Genomic DNA, 16778 nt, shown 5'->3' on the forward strand with positions numbered 1-16778 from the left:
GCCCCATAGTCATTATCAAGCAACTGATGGTTGGTAAGATGCCTGCCATAATTTTTCCTGGACCAGTATGATGGAGATTTCAACAAGCAGATCCCTGGGCCTTACTGGACTGTACAGAATCAGCATCTTTGTTGGTGAGAACTAAGACTCTCCCTCTTTAAAATAATTTGTCTACATGGCTAGTGTGTGTGTACATGTGGTGTGATTTTATGTAACTGCGGGTGTGGATGTCATGGCCTATGTGTACGTGTAGCTTGAGGTCAACATTAGATATCTTCGGTGATTATTTTCCACTTTATCGTCTGAGACAGTGTTTCTCACTAAACTGGGAGCGCATCAATTGGCTAGGCTGGCTGGTTAATCCCAGAACTCATCAATTGGCTAGGCCGGCTGGTTAAACCCAGAACTCATCAATTGGCTAGACTAGCTGGTTAAAGTGACCCTGGAAACCCCTTAGCTCTACCTTCCTAGCACTGGGATTGTAAAAACATGTGTGGCTTTTTAAAATGTGAGTGCAGGGAGTGGGATTCAGGCCTTGATGCTTGAGCAACACGTACTCTACCCACTGAGCCATCTCTGAAAACCTCTCTCCCCAAGGTTTATGTGTGTAAAAGCTTGGACCACAGCTGACCACAGCTGGCTCCAGGCTTCTGCAGGTCTACTTGCTTGGTATCACAGGACCCAACTTCAACCTACTTGGCTTCAGAACCTGACTCATAGAACCATTCACCAGTAATTTAACCTTCCGGAGACTCAGCGGTTGCATCTTGCTCAGGGTTGCCATGAGAATCAAAAGCACATGTGTCAGTGTTGTAGAACAGTCCTGGGCACTGGAACATTTACTGGTATTGGCCATTGTTATTTGCTGAAGAATTATGTTTACATATAACTGAGAAAAGTGTTTCCTGATCCCTTACCCCATGCTACCTTTGCCTGTGTCCCTTGGTGAAGGGAAACAATTCACTTTTCAGAGGACACTCTGCGAGGTTAAATGACTCACTCAGGATTTCCCATTGGAACTTGGCCCTACATCTGCCCCAGTCCTTTGCCCAGTCCTTTGCTCCTCAGCTTTGGCTGCTGGGTGCCTTAGAATGAGCCAGGGACTTAGAGGGATGATCACATTTCATTCTTCCCGAGGACTCAGGTGGTGCCTGCACAGAAGGGTGGTGTTCACACCCTAGTTTTTGCAAATGCCTATGGCAGGGAAGGGAAATGCCTGTGGCTTGGCAGCTCCTAAGTTCTGAACTTGGGACTGGAATTGCATTGGACTTCTGGACTCTAAATCAAATATGCTCTTCCTATGTGGCTCTGACTACCATGGGCCAGTACCACGGGTCAGGCTCTAACATCAGCACAATATAATCTCTTGGGCAAAATTTCACTACTGTGAAATGGCTTCCTGATGTCAGGATTAAGTAATGTAATGGAAATAAGACTTCCGGAAGGCTAGGCAGTGGTGACGCACACCTTTAGTTCCAGCATTCTGGAGATGGGTGGAACTTTGTGAGATCCAGGCCAGAGCCTCCTCTGCAGAGCTAGTCTCAGGATAGAGAAGGTTACACACAAAAAAATCCCTGTTGCAGAGAGGGGTTGGGGGAGAACAGACAGCCAACAAAAACAAACAAAACAAAAACAATCGTGTAGCAGCATATTTTCCCCACAAGTTGGGAGGAGCTAAGGTGGGAGGACTAAGGAGAGGAAGAGGAGGAGTAAGAAGAGGAGCTAGGAGAGAGAGAGAGAGAGAGAGAGAGAGAGAGAGAGAGAGAGAGAGAGAGAGAGGAACATGGCAGCAGACGTTCTAGTGTCTGTAGCAGTCAAAGGTAGTTGATATATCTAGGTTGGGTATTGGGTTACACTTCTAATTGTGTGGGCATCTTGTTATTGAACATTACCAAATATATAATGTCTTTGGATAATCTAAGCATTAGAGTTTCATTTCTACCGGGCACCGAGTGGATGGCGGGATAGTCTGAGCTCAGCCCAGCCTTGTGGAGACAGCGTGGAAAATTGGCAGGGCCATCTCCCATGCTGGCGTCTTGTGGGTGGCAGGGCTGGTGTCTCTGGCGGCCTGAGCCAGTGGACTGAACCGGTGGGCCTGAGCTGTGGCAGCAGCAGCAGCAAAAACACTCTGCTGCCCATGACCTCAGGCCTAGCCTAGTCAGAACATGGAGGCTCCGTAATACAAGACAGATCGGGTGCCGCCATTTTAAAATATTTCTTCAACACAATCAAACAACAACAAAACAACCAACCAACCAACCAAAGAGTCCTGAAAGTTCTAAGTGTGAAGCCAAAGATGCTCTTGTTCAGTGCTGGGTCTTCCTAGTCAGCACAGATCCCTATGCCCCTGCCTGCTGGTAAAGGTGTGTGTATGGGGTGGGGTCTGAGAACTCAGTCCCTGAATGTGTGCAATGGTGGACGCTGTATCTCTCTCCCATGGTTGTCTACACTTGCAGCTGTACAGATGGAAGACAAAAATGCATAACCCAAGTGGACCAGAGCTGGAGGATGAGAGGTGCGGAAGGAAGGCATGGTGAAATGTCAGCTTCTGCTCTGGCTGACTTTGAGGAGCTCTGTGGTCAGGCAGAAATGAGTCTGGATCCTATAGCCATCACCTGCAAATAGTGTGACCTTTAATGTTTCTTAGTCCTCAGGGTGTCAGCTTCCATGTCTATAAAAATAGGGGCGCTCATGTCCTGACGAAGCTCTGTTGGCAGCAGTGGGTGAATACTCACTGAGAACAACTCTTTGAGGTAAGCACTGTTAAAATCCCACGTCAGTGATTCTGTCTACTGGATACTGTCTTCCTTTGCCCCTTCTCTGCCCAGCTCCCTGCCCAGGGAGCCTTGCTGTTGCTGTCAAGCAGTCTGCTTAGCTTTTGGTCAGGTTCATCCAACAGGAAGTATCAGCAGGAGGGCAGAAAGGACAGAGTGTGTAGTCTGCTTAGCTGCCCACACAGGCCAATGGCTTACAGAACAGTTTCAGCTTCATCTAGATTCTGTGCTTTTCTCTCTTTGCTTGCCTATGCCAGCTCCAGGATAACAGCTTCCACAGGCTGCCAACCTTGGGGTCCTTCACTACGTAGACTCCCCTTGTTCCACATGTACCCTGGTGCAGAGTTCCTTCATGTAATTACACCTTTTGAGGCAGGCCATGTCTCCTTGGGAATAACCTAGCCTATGTGCCCCCATTTTCCAGAGGAGGAAGCTTGGGCCCAGATGCTTCTGTCATGATGAAGAAACAGCACAGGAAAGCTCAGGTAGCAGATTTCTGGCCCTGCCTGTGCCTGGGCAAGCTGTGAGTGCTGAACCTGCCGAGTGGAAATATTCTCAGGGGTGACTGACTCAAAGGTGATCCGTGTGGATTCTGCAGTTGAAGAGGCGGAGTGAGGGAAGGCAGCAGACTCTTCTCCAGAGAGTGAGACCCAGGGGAAAAATAAAAGTGACCCAGTAGGGATGATGAACGAAGTAGAGCCACTGAGCTGGAAGAAAGGAAGGCCTGGAGGTCAAGGAAGGGTGTGAGAAACAAGACCATCTTTAACTCTGGTAAGTTATGCCTGGCCAACTCTGGTAGGTTATGTCTCCTACTGGGTAATGGTGGGAGCATGCTACACAGGTCAAGGCAAAGCAGAATAAATTTAAGTTCACAGCAGCAGGAGGATGACAGAATAGACAGCAGGAAAGAGTCTGTTTATGTCCTGGGTGAGACCCAAGCAAGAACCTGGGACTCCAAGGAGACCTCCAGGGAGATCTTGAAGAAGTTAGGAAAAGAAGTATTTGAAATGGGTAGAAGATTTTACAAACCTGTGGCTTTCAGGCTGGCTTGGGGGTCTGAATAGACCATGACCATCTCAGTACCCACTAAATATAGAGACCCAAAATATATGCAGAATACCTCAGATAACCTCATGAATAATGCACTATTATTGACCCATTTTATAGGTTTGGAGAGAGAAGAGCAGGTGACTCGCTTGAGTCTGATGACTTTTGATTCTCTGACTTCACAACCCAAACTTGGAATCTCTGAACCATCTGTCTTTAGCTAGCTGTTAAGGATACAGGCACCCTGGTGCAAGATCTCAGAACCCTTCTAAATTTTATGTTCTCCTACCGCTGGAGAATTGAAGAACTTTGTCACACAGATGTCAAACTCATGGCAACTGGGCATGGAGGAATCAGATGAATCACAGATATTTGAAGCAGGGCAGGGGTTGGGCCTGTGGTCCTGTGGCCTTCATGCCCAGCCTACGTCTGCATCCATGACAAATGCTCTGACATGGACTCAGAGAACAAGAAGTTGGCATCCTAGGCTCCACTGGTTAAATTTATCCCGGGAAGGAATGTGAAGGGAACAGGGAGAAAAATCAGAGCGAGCTTGGTTTTCTTCCAGCACCTGCCTTCCAAGAGGCAATAAGCGTGGTAAGATCATTACATTGTCTCACCAGCCACCCACCCTCAGGAGGGTTGGCAGGGAAGGCTTCTCTTCTTGCTGGGAGGGGGGAATTGCAGAGCTTATGGAGGAGGGTGTAGGCTACAGACGGGTACAGCCCCGGAGTCCAGACTCTGCTTCAGGGAAGCCAATGGAGATCACAGAAGCCATCACCTCCCTGTGACAGGGGATGGCTCGAGTCATAAGGGCTTGGGGTATCTTCTCTCTTGAGGCACACTTGGACCTTTTTCCCATCCCTTCACACTTAGCTGGTGCCCCATCATTGGCTCTTATAATGGAACGTGGGCAGAAGTGAAGCTTGTTACCTGGTTCAGTGCTGTGTACCTTACCAGGATTGATTAATGCAGCAGTCCTGGAGGAGACTGGATCAAGATGGCAGCGGGCTAGAGCCCAGAATGGCTGCACGGAGCTCTCCAACCTCACTGAGCCACAGTGTTAAGCCACTGATGAGATGAGAAGACTGTTTGTTAAAGCAGTTAGCAATACTTATCCTGCCTGTTACAACCCTCCCACTGGTTTTATCATTGAGAAGACTGAGGCACAACTTGAAGAGCTTTTCCAAAGGACAAAGAAGGAGTTAGAGTCGAGAAAAACTAGATCAAAGTGGTCATTACTAGAAATAAGATCTCTAAAAAGGTCCAAAAACCGATAGCGCCCCTTGGCTCTGCTTAAACTAACATTTTGTCCCTGAGCACATCACTCTGAGACTTACCTTTATGAAAGGGGGAGACGCTGTGGAGGAAATGAGTTAAGAGTTAACTGTTTTATCTTAAGGCCAAGATAAAGACTACTATCACAGGCTGGAGAGATGGCTCAGTGGTAAAGAGCACTGACTACTCTTCCAGAGGTCCTGAGTTCAATTCCTAGCAACCACATGGTGGCTTACAACTGCCTGTCCAATGCCCTCTTCTGGTGTGTCTGAAGATAGCTACAGTATGTTCATATAAATAAAATAAATAAATCTTCAAAAAAGAAAGTCTAAACCATAAAAGTCAATAGTTGGGAGAGCAAAGCTGGAATTCAAATCCAGTCCATCCCAGAGTCCACACTCTTAGCCAGCATTGTGGTTTAAATATGGCTTGTCTTCCCTGAAATGCATGCTGGAACTGAATTTCCATGGCAAGACGTTAAGAAGTCGTATAGGCAGGACTAGGCCCTACCTTCATGAGTCTCTGTTCCTGTGATTAGTGAACTAAAGGCTTGTAGCAAGAGTGGATGTGCTGGGGCTGAGGAGATGGCTCAGCGGTTAGGAGTACTTGCTGATTATGCGGAGAACCCAGGTTTGGTTCCCAGCACCCACATGGTGGCTCACAACTCTCTGTAACTCCAGTTCCAGGAGATCTGACTCCCTCTTCTCACCTCCACAGATTCCAGGCACTCATATGGTGTCATATATATATACATATATATGTATATACATATATATGTATGTACATACACTATATATATACACACTATGCATATATATATGTATATATATACATATGTATATATATAGTGTATGTACATATATGAATATCTATCTATCTACACACACAAAATACTAATAAACATAAAATAGAAATAAATACAACTTAAAAAAAGAAAAGTATGGCCAGGTCTTTAATTATAGTATTCAGGAGGCAGACAGATCTTTGTAAGTTTCAGGCTAGCCTGGTCTACATAGTGAGTTCCAGGACAGCTGGAGCTATATAGAGAGATCCCATCCCAAAACAAACAAACAAACAAATTAAAGAAAAGCCCCCCAAAACAAAAAGCCCCAAACCCAGAAAACACACAAATGAACAAAACAAAAGGGTGGGTGTGCTGTAACAACAGGTCTGGTGGGTCTCTTAAACACTACCTGACTGTCACTGTGATACCCTGCGCTGCCAGCAAGAAGATCATCTCCAGATGAGTCCCTTCTACCGTGGCTCAGAATCCTGAGTTAAAATAAACCTCTTTTCTTTGTCCTTACGAAGCTACAGCATTGTTATCAGCAACAGAAAATAAGGCAGGACAGCCAGAATTGTTCTCCACCCCTCGCTCCCCCTCCTCGGTTTCTCTTAGGTCCATCATGCCTCAGGCCAGTTCTTTCAGTCCTGAAGCTAAAAGGATGGACTGCATTTGCTAGCCTCTGGGTACCTGGTATCACTGAGTAGGGCTAGCATAGGAAGCTCAGGAGAGCCACTCAGGGGGAGGAAGGACCCCAGCCTCTTCATCTGCAAAGGGGAATGCTGACCTCTGCTCCAGCCCATTCTGATACCTCTAGTTTTGAATTTCTTGGCTAGGAAGTGGGGTTGATGACAAGGACACTCACTGCCACCTTGGCCTGGAGTACAGGCCCTCCCAACAGGATCAGCTCTGCTTTCCACCACACACACCCTCCCTGCCATAGCACATCCTGCCTTCCTGCAAGTCCACATAGCCTTTGGAGCTTTGGCTCCTGCTGTTCGCCCTCTTCCTCTCTACCCTGTGAATGCCTATTTATTCATTAGGGCCCAACTTCAGACAACTTGTCATGTTTTCAGTGGACAGGAAATGCTTAGGGTACCTACTATGTGCTAGGCACCACTGACACTCTTAGAGGAAGAGGTGTATCAACCATTCATACCATCCAAAACGGGACAGAGAAAAGCGCTGGGAAGCTGAGGAACACCACTCTAAGAGAACAAACAGTGAAGACTCTTGGCCTAGACTCAGCTTCAGAAGGACATGGTGGTTTGGAGAAGCTGAGTGTGTGACTTGACTGGAGGGTAGAGATGAACTGAAGGGGCTGTGGATAGATCCACCCGCTCTGGCTAGGTAGGACACCTAACTATGTGTACACCTTCCCAGTTTCATTTTCAGTGACTTGATCCTTGTATCTTGACCACAGTGTAGTATCTACACTGCAGACAATGGCATCCTATACCCCAGAGAAGAGGCTTTCCAGTGCAGAGAGCTGTGGCTGTGAAATGCCCCTGCCCTACTTATCTAGGCCCTCTACTACAGAACATGGACTCCGACATAGTCTGTGGGCTGTGAAGCCTATATTACCATCTATGTCTGTCTGATGGTCTGGTGATCACAGTGAAGGACTGAGGAAACACTTGCTGGAAAAGCGAGTTAATTTCTCAGATTCTTAACCCATCAAAGATTAGCTTTCTCAGTGCTAGCCTCTGGGCGTCCTTCTGCTGGCTGGGCTCCTCCAGAGTCTCCTGATTTGGCAGATGGAGCAGGGATGGTGGTAACAGCATGCTGTTTTCTCTCTCAGACAGAAAACATTGAGATCCGATCGGCAGCTGGCTAGGTAGAAAGATAGATGCCACTGGTGGGGGACATATGGGGAGGAATGAGGACATAATGTATGTGGAACACTTACACAAGCTCAGCCCAACCTAGAGGCTTCACTCCCATGACTACCTTTAGCCCTCACAGGGTACTGATGGTGCTAGGCGGCATAGGGACTTACACATAAGATAAGCCTAGGGTCTGAGTCCTTGTTTTACTAATTGACATCCGTTATATGACCTTGAGAATGACCCCCCCAACCTGCCCTGTCTATCTGCATATCAGTTTCCCCATCTGTAGAGACATCAGCATCTAGTGGTTAAGGGGATAAATTAGGGTTGAGATAGGGAAGGAAATACTTCAGCAGGGTTAAGAGAGGGAGAAAGGAGAGATAAATAACACTAAGGATGCAGCTAGAGAGATGGCTCAGTGGGTAAAAGCACCAGCTCTTCTTTCAGAGTTTCTGAGTTCAATCCCCAGCACCCATAGGGTGGCTCATGACCACCAACTATGGGATCTGGTGCCCTCTTCTGTCGTGTAGGTGTAAGTGCAGACAGAGTACTCAAAACAGAAAGAATGTTTTTAAAAGCTATAGGGAAACACATTGTTTTATAAGCTTACTTAAAGATATATAACACTAATAAATATGTTAAATGGAGTGACAATGCTTCTCACAAGATACATAGACTCTCTGATTAAAATCCCAGTGCCAGGTATGAGAAACCTCACTTTGAGTTGCAGGTCAGGAGAGCTCAAGAGGCTCTTGTCATCGCCCTTGGTGTCTTCTAGTGTGAAGACACTAGACTGTGAAAGTAAGACTCTAGTGCGCTTCATACACAGGACTTAGAAGGATTCATCTGGAAGTGACCTGAAGCCTCCTTCCTGAGGACTTGCTCTCATAGTATCTGAAGGTGTTATACAGGCTTCCAAAGAAGAAAGGATCTACCCTTGTAATGCCTATGCGTCACGACAATGACTAGCATAGCAAGATAGCCCTAAAAGAGCAAAAGTGGTACTTATCTCTTGGTGCTAACCAACAGCAGTCTCATTGGACTTAAGGCTTCTTGAACAGGAAAGAACTCGTGAGTCATACTGTAAACCTAGCCAACTACCCACAGCTAGTGAGGTCACAGATTTCAGAGGAGCACCTACAACTGCCACTTTCCTAAGCTGCTATAATTCCTAACTGTATTCTAAGTACTAATCCTTATACTTCAAGATAAGAGTAGCTCTCATCTCTCCTTGAAGCATTTTCTCTTTGCAGCAGTTGGGGACCATTACAGAAAGTCACAACTAGTCAGAATGCAGAGAATGGCTGACTGTGGGGTGCCCAGCCCCAATTGATACATCTACAACACAGCCATTTTGTACACCTAAGGCTCAGAGAACATCATGGAAGAGGGGGGGTGGAAAGATTGTAAGAGCCAGAGGACCTCCTGTGGCTAGATAGCGTTTTTCTAAACAAGACCTGCAGGATGACAACATCAGTTGACATGCCATGTCAATGGGGGAGATTTCGCAAGGCCTTGCTCCGAGATGAAGAGCTACAGGAAATCAATGGCTCAATGACTGCTGAGAGAGGGAGAATCAATTTTCTCCAGGAATTTGTTCTCTGATGTGTGGTTCAATCCTAAATTGTCATTCCTAAACATGTACATAATAAGAGCAACACTAAATAGATTCAGTATGTGTGCGTGTAGCGTGTTTTAGTTTCCCTTCCTTTGTTTGCGTTTGGCACAGGGTCTTGCTATGTAGCATGGCTGACCTGCAACTCTCTCTGTAAACAAAGACTGCCGTGGCCATCTTCGTGCCTCTGCCACCCAAGTGCTGAGATTACAGGCTGTATATCACCATGCCCAGACTCTATCTTTGATTTTGCAAACCACAGAAAAGCACAACTCTTAGGTAAGGGGCATGGTTGAGATCTGAACTCAGGCTGCTCAAATGCAAAGTCTACTAATTCCCTAAACTGGAAACCAAAAGGGAGTTGACTGGAGTCTCGGGAGGCAAGAAGCTTGTTGAGTGGGGGCTTCCAACAGTTATCAAGGAAAACACACCGTGGCTCTGACTTGATGATGCTTAAGTATTAGAGGAGAGACGGTGCTCAAGCAGCTGCCAGTGCTAATCTGAGAAGGGGAAGAGGACGAAGAAGAAGAGAGGACACAAGGCTGTAGCTGTCAGGAATGGGAGACATCACTACCAGGCCTACCTAGAAAGGCTACTGATGCCAGACACTGCAGGGGGCTGCTGTGAAGCACTCCTCTCCTGCCTCTAGAGTGAGTCTCTGCTCTTTGAGGACTGCTCTCTTGCCCTCTGGTTTCTGGAGGTTTGGTTGATGCGAGGCACTGACTGGGGACCAGAAGGCAAGCAGGAGAAAAGGTGGGTATTTATTCTGCTTACTGCCTCCCAGTCCCATCTTGGTTTTGCTAGTAGCTGTGCCTGTTTGTGCCTGTGCGCTTCGTATGCCAGGGGTCCTTGTTCAAATCTACAGACACCCATTCCCCCCCACAGTGACCACACATCTAAGGCGGTAACAGCTCCCAGTTTTCCCACCTATCTTCCTCGGCTCCCACGTTGGTTCCTGGGTCATATATTTCTTCCCAATGTGCTTTCTTACTGAGACCTTCACAGAGACACCTGTTCTGTGACCAGACACAACAACATTCCAACACTGGACCAAATTGAGCCATTCTGAGAGCTGACAGTATGGAGAAGCTTTACACGTGGTCCCTTGTGCCATTAGCAGGAACAGATAAAGGATGAGTAAGTACAAACGTCAATTGCTGTAATAAATCATTTGTCAGAAGTGCTTCTGTGGGGCAGGGTTGAAGCTCCGTCCCAGTGTGACAGGGCTATAAATAACAGTGCACACTTCAGCAGCCCCAGCTTCCAAAGCCCTTCCCTGGCCACACCCCTAGACACCTATGTGTGTTAATTTAGGCTCTCAGAGTTTACAAAGGCTTTACAGCCCATTTTATATAAATGGAAACAGGTTTATAGAGGGGATGAGACTTGCTCTCAATCACACTAAGTGTCCCTGGTTTGAATCCATCCATACTCTAAGCTCTAACTAGTTCACCTTTATTTCATCATGAGGATGATGGTGGTGGTGGTGGTGGTGACGATTATTGTTATTGAAATAGGGCCTCACTATACAGCCTTGCCTGTCCTAGTTGCCTGGAGCTCACTATGTAGCCCAAGATGACGCACAGCTCACAGACATCTGCATGCCTCTGCAGCCTGAGTGCTAGGTTTAAAAGTGATATTGACTGCTGGTTTTTGCTTTGTTAGTCTCCTGTAGTCCAGCCTGGTCTCAAAGTCAATATGTAGCCAAGAATGACCCTGAACTTAGGATCCTCCTGTCTCAGTTTCCCAAATGCTCAGATTACAGGTGTGCACCTCCATGTCTGGGTTTGTTCTGGGTTGGGCATCAGAAACCAGGACTTTATGTATACTAGGCAAACAGTCTTCCACTTACTTATTCTTCGCTTAATTATTCGTAGTCATCTCTCGGTAGTCCCAAAAGCTTGATTCTAGAAGCCTTGTAGACACGAAAACCTATTTTATATACGACTCAAGCCCCTTATATAAAATTGCATAGTGTTTCTTTATAAACTATGCACATTGCTCTGCCTGTGTTAGATCCTCCCTAACTTACAATGAACGCCTAACAAACCGCACATTTTGTGCAAATAGTGGGCCTGCTGTATTGTTTGGGGTATCAGAAGGAAACAAAGCCTGCTCTTCTTTGGGGCAGGTATAATTGCTTCCTTAAATATCTTTGATCTATGTTTGATAGTGTCCACAGATGGAGAACCCACAGCTGAGGAGAGCTGCCTGCATTTTTATGTATAAACAGTTTTGCTATTTGGGTTCAGGTTTATCAGTCCCTTGATCACAGGAACCGGCCTCGGCCTCTTTCAGCTCTCTGTCCACCATGAAGCTCAGCATGTGATAGAACTAGAAGCTGAAAGAAACCTTCAAAGTCATCCCATCATTATCCGTAAGAGTTTTCACTCCTGAGGCCTGAACACTCCCGTGCAAGGAAGCAGGCAGTCAAATTTATCTTTGAGTAGCGCCAGCCATTACAAGGGCTTCCCCATGCTGAGCTGACATTCAGCAGTGTTCGCTGAATGGAGAAGGTTTTTTTTTTTTTTTTTTTAATCACCGTGCACAAATCCCTTGGAAGCACTCATATATCTGTTTAGAAATGATTTGTCCTCCCATAGAGTAGTGGAATCTCCTTCCTAAAGCAGGACCCAAAACTGTTAAACCAGCAGGAAAAACAGTAACAAACATGCGGGATCCGGGTTTGACTTGGGAGGGAAGAGTTGGGCCTGGGATTTGGGTTTCTCTGTGAAGGAGGTGCTGTTCTCAGCAAAGCTTTGCCTGCTGGGAAGTCATTTTGCCAGCTGAAATACACTTTTACAGTTGATTCTGTACTGATAGGAAAATATCTCCTGGCAGTCTCTTTGCATCTGGGACGGGGGCCACATCCTTAGAGCCTGCTGGGACTCCTCCCCTGAGAGACAGGCCCAAAGCCAAGTTTATTTACTTAAGAGTCTAGGGACCTGATTAATTGCAAAAGCAGCCATTTAAAAAGTCTGCTGTTGATTTTTAAAAGCGCATTACTAGCCGGCTGTAGTGGCCCACACCTGTCATCCAGGCATCAGGAAAGTAGGATCACTGTGAGTTAGAAGCTAGCCTGGGTCAAGTAATGAGCTGCAGGCTAGTCTGGGCCACATGGGGAAGCAGAGCATGGGAGGCAACCTTACTGGTCCTATTATCTCACCTGCAGCTGTAAAACCAGGTTGTGAGGCCAGGGGACAGCCTTTGAGTACCTTCTCTGGCACTATATAAGGTATGTGGCCTTGGCCAGATAAATGAAACTCCGAGGCCCAGAGTTCCTCAGAGGTGAAAAGATAACCCCCTTAGCTCCTTGGTCAGCACTCAACAAGTTTTCGATTCTATTAACAACATCAGTTGCTGTGCTGACAGGATGGACACACACATTAGAAAGGACTGTACCCACCCAGGACCACTGGCCATTTCATTGCTATTGCACAATGGTAAGGAGGGAAAGGGATCATGGGAACTGTAAACATACCCCACAGAAGAGGCCTTCCCACAGTATGGTTTTCTGTGAAAATGACTGAAGTGGCTGCCTTTAAAACACATATACTGTGGCGTTTAAAAGGAGGAGGGGAAATCCAGACTGGAGAGAGAGAGAGTGATGAAAGCCAGGGCCCACTTCAGCTCTGTCTCTGTCAGTTGGCCGAGGAGCTTGGTGATCTGTATGCTGTGATATGGAAGCGGAACCAGGCCAAATCTGAGCTTCATGAAAGCTGCTGTGGGTGCGTTTCCAACACAGAATGCCTGCTGGAGACACCTAGCACACGAGGAATATCTAGCAGATGAACAAGTCCCTTTTTTTTTTTTTTTTTTTTTTTTTTGGTCCCAGACACCAAGAGAGGAAATCCAAAAATTGAGCTGCCTTTTAGTAACAATGCTGTCTCAGAGGGGAACTGAGAAATCAGGCATCATTAAAACACTTCTGTTTGTAGATGGAGCTTGGGGACTGTTATGGAAGAATAGGAGGGAAGGATTGTGGACCCCAAACAGGATAGGAACTCCACAGGACTACCAACAGCATCAACTAACCTGGACCCGTGGGGCTCTCAGAGACTGAACCATAGCCAAAGAACATACAGAGGCTGGACCTAGGACTCTCTGCACATATGTAGCAGATGTGCAGCTTGGTCTCCATGTGGGTCCTGAACAACTGGAGCCAAGGCTATCCCAAAAGCTTTTGCCTGTCCATGAGATATGTTCTTCTAGCTGCGGTGCCTTGTCTGGCCTCAGTGGGAAAGGATTCGACAAACCTCACAGAGACTTGATGTACCAGAGTAGGGGTGATATCCAAGGGGGCCCCAACCTCTTAGAGGAGAAGGGGAGGGAGAATGGGGGGAGGATTGTGAGAGGGGGTGACTGGGAAGGGGACAGTGAGTGGGATGTAAAGTGAATAAAAAAAAGATTAACATACTAAAGTTATTTAATAAAGATGGAAATTACACACACACACACACACACACACACACACATATATATATATCTTACAGCTACTACATTTGTGTGTTGTTGGCAAGTCATAATAGTTGAAGACGTTAATAGAAATGAAGACAGACCAGGCCGCTGGCTTTAAGCCTTGGTGAAGGTGGGTTGTTTCTAACAAGTTTCAAAACCTTTCTGCGTGGGAGGGTGTGGTGATCTGTGAATGAGGTCAAAAGCACAGGTGTGAAAGAAAGGGTTTCACAGATTCACTGTTCAAGGCTCTTAATATAAGGACCAGAGGTGAGCTTTTGAGAACTTTGAAGACATAGAATTTTAGGTTGTATATATATAACGTATAAGGGACCGAAAGGACTGACCCGCCCTCATCTAGGATGCTAACTTCTTGTGAGGGTAACAGAACTATATGAGAGAAAAGGAGCCCATGTCACTACTTTCTGTGAGTCTTATAGTTGCAGACAAGTATTTTTTTTAGAGACATGCTAGGGACTGACCTCAGAACCAGGGCCTTGGACATACTAGGAAAGTGATCTACCACTCAGCTACATCTCTAGCCTAAAAAAAGTATCTTTTAAGGAAATTTATATTTGGGGGCTGGAGAGCTGGCTCAGTGGTTAAGAGAACTAACTGGCTGCTGCTCTTCCAGAGGTCCTGAGTTCAATTCCCAGTAACCACATGGTGGCTCACAGGCATCTGCAATAGGATCGGATGCCCTCTTCTGGTGTGTCTGAAAACAGTTACAGTGTACTCATAAAATAAATCTTAAAGAAAAGAAAATATGTATTTGTAGATAAAATGGCTTTTAAGAAATTAATTACTTTTGTCTGTGAGTGCCTGTTCTTTTACTGGGCAATGGTTCACACTTTCAGCAACCTCCACATGGTAGTAGAGGGACTTGGACTGGATCTCACATGTGCCTTCTGGTTCAAGCTTCTCCCTGTCTTGGTGCACTGCTTTGTCTTTGTTCGGGCTGCTGGTGGGGCTTCCCTCTCCTCACATGCCCACATCTCTGTAGCTCCAGCCCATGCTGCCTTCTGCCCTCTGTCCTGCAGACCTATGTCCTATTACTATCCTTGGGCCCCATGATTTCCCTGCACTCTGCCCACACTTTCAAATCAGCCCCTTTAGTAAGCTCTCCTCGAATTACCCAATTTGAGACTGCCATCTGCTTCCTGCTGAGTCCCTGATAGATACGGTGTTATAAATCTGTCATTAAATCATCAATGCCTACAGAGAGAGAGAGAGAGAGAGAGAGAGAGAGAGAGAGGGAGAGGGAGAGGGAGAGGGAGAGGGAGAGGGAGAGGGAGAGGGAGAGAGGGAGAGGGAGAGGGAGAGGGAGAGGGAGAGGGAGAGGGAGAGAGAGAGAGAGAGAGAGAGAGAGAGAGAGAGAGAGAGAGAGAGACTTGCTCAGACTTGCTCTCACTCAGCCTTAAACTGTTCAGTGGCTAACAAACACATGTATGCTCCCACAAGCTCACTATGGTTGCACATTCACAACACTCACAACAATGAACCCAGCTTAAAATCCTGTACTGGTGAATTGAATGTCTACCTGAGCTGCAAGACCCACCTCTCAGTCCTGTGTCTAAGCTACAGGATGCCACCTCCTGGGGTCTTTTATCTGCATTGTTGAACTGCTAGTTTTTATTTTTAGATACAGCTGCACTTTGTCCACCACGAAATCCAGACAATCCTAGCAACTGCACTCTCAATATGCTTGGAAAAAAAGCTTCAAAAACATCATGTTAAGGGATAATATTTACCTATGGAGAATAGATAAACCTAGGAGTGAAAATTCCACCAAATTGCAGGTGGAGACAGAACAAAAGCCTTTAGTGAGCATACACAAATTAATAGAGATGGATAATACAGATGGGTAGAACCAAGCATGTTAGGTAAGGATTGAGGGAGATGCACCCCAAGGCTACTTTGCCAGTAACTGAACCTGACTCATTACAGACAGGCCACCTTATGAAGTATCCCTGTGCTTGGGATTATGTCTTAGGAAGACAGATTGGGGGCATGCATAGAATGACATCTAGGGCTATGCTAAGTTGCTCTCACTATCTTAGACAAATCTCTTCCCCTTCAGAGCTTCTGTTTCCTCTCTGAAAGGGGACAGCTTTGTTTAGATGTGCCCAGTGGATCTTTAACACCTAGACAATCTCAAAGTCAATGATTCTGCAAGCAAAGAGCTGCAGAAATCGGGGAGTAGGGGCATGGAAATGAGCTGCAGACATGATTAGTGATGGAATTGCCGGTCTCTAGCTGCCCCTGGGTATCAGATGTGCTGCTTATAGCAAGGCCAATCTAGTCTGAATAATTCCACTCTCCAGAGTGAATAGCGACAATAGAGTGGAGAGGAGTCTGGCCCCTGTTGAAGAGAGAGACAAATGAACTTGTTTGGGAGGCAAAAGGCCAGGCTGTGAATTGTGCCGCTGGCATCTGCTGGTATTTTCACTTCCCTAGAACTTGGGTTCTTTATTTTTCAGCAGGGTGGAAAGTACCAACTACCCATACATGTCTCACTGAGGATTAACGAGTATGGATGTCCCTAAGCTTTCCTGGCTGTGGTAGATATCAGTCAAGAATATGTATTCATATCCAGGTCTCCAAATGTACTAGATATGTTACACTGGCAGCGAGTGAATGCAATGAGCCCATGCCTTTCCTCATTAGTACAGTGGAAGGATCGTAGCACCTACCTTTGAGAGTGGGTGAGGAGTAATTGGCCAAAGCATACAGGATGCTATGAACATGGGGTAATGAGTGTCAGTCCTACTGATATGTAGCTTTGTGAGATTTAAACAACAGCATAAGATCACTGTGTCACTGAAACCACAATGTGTGCCCTCTTCTCTTATCTGAACATTCAGGAAGATGACTCTCTCTGTGGCCTTTGGCCTTGAGTGTCAACTGCTGTATGAGAGTGGTGGTGGGGACCAGGTGGAGGGATGTGGTAGCACTTAGGCAGAGCGCTGTTAGGCATGGATGCCAGATGTCTCCTG

General features: G+C 46.4%; 1 protein-coding gene and 1 long non-coding RNA gene across 2 annotated transcripts in view; one reads left to right on the forward strand and one right to left on the reverse strand.

The window, feature by feature from the left end:
- Positions 1 to 16778, reverse strand: part of P2rx3 (purinergic receptor P2X 3) — a 36050-nt gene that overhangs the window by 2303 nt on the left and 16969 nt on the right. The gene's annotated exons all lie outside the window — the stretch shown is intronic.
- Positions 9 to 3338, forward strand: LOC143441359 (uncharacterized). The gene is made up of 3 exons (XR_013108677.1): positions 9 to 134; positions 2648 to 2753; positions 3199 to 3338. It is a non-coding gene; the product is annotated as an uncharacterized LOC143441359 (long non-coding RNA).

Source organism: Arvicanthis niloticus, chromosome 2 (genome assembly GCF_011762505.2).
Source record: "Arvicanthis niloticus isolate mArvNil1 chromosome 2, mArvNil1.pat.X, whole genome shotgun sequence".
Taxonomy (NCBI): Eukaryota; Metazoa; Chordata; class Mammalia; order Rodentia; family Muridae; genus Arvicanthis; species Arvicanthis niloticus.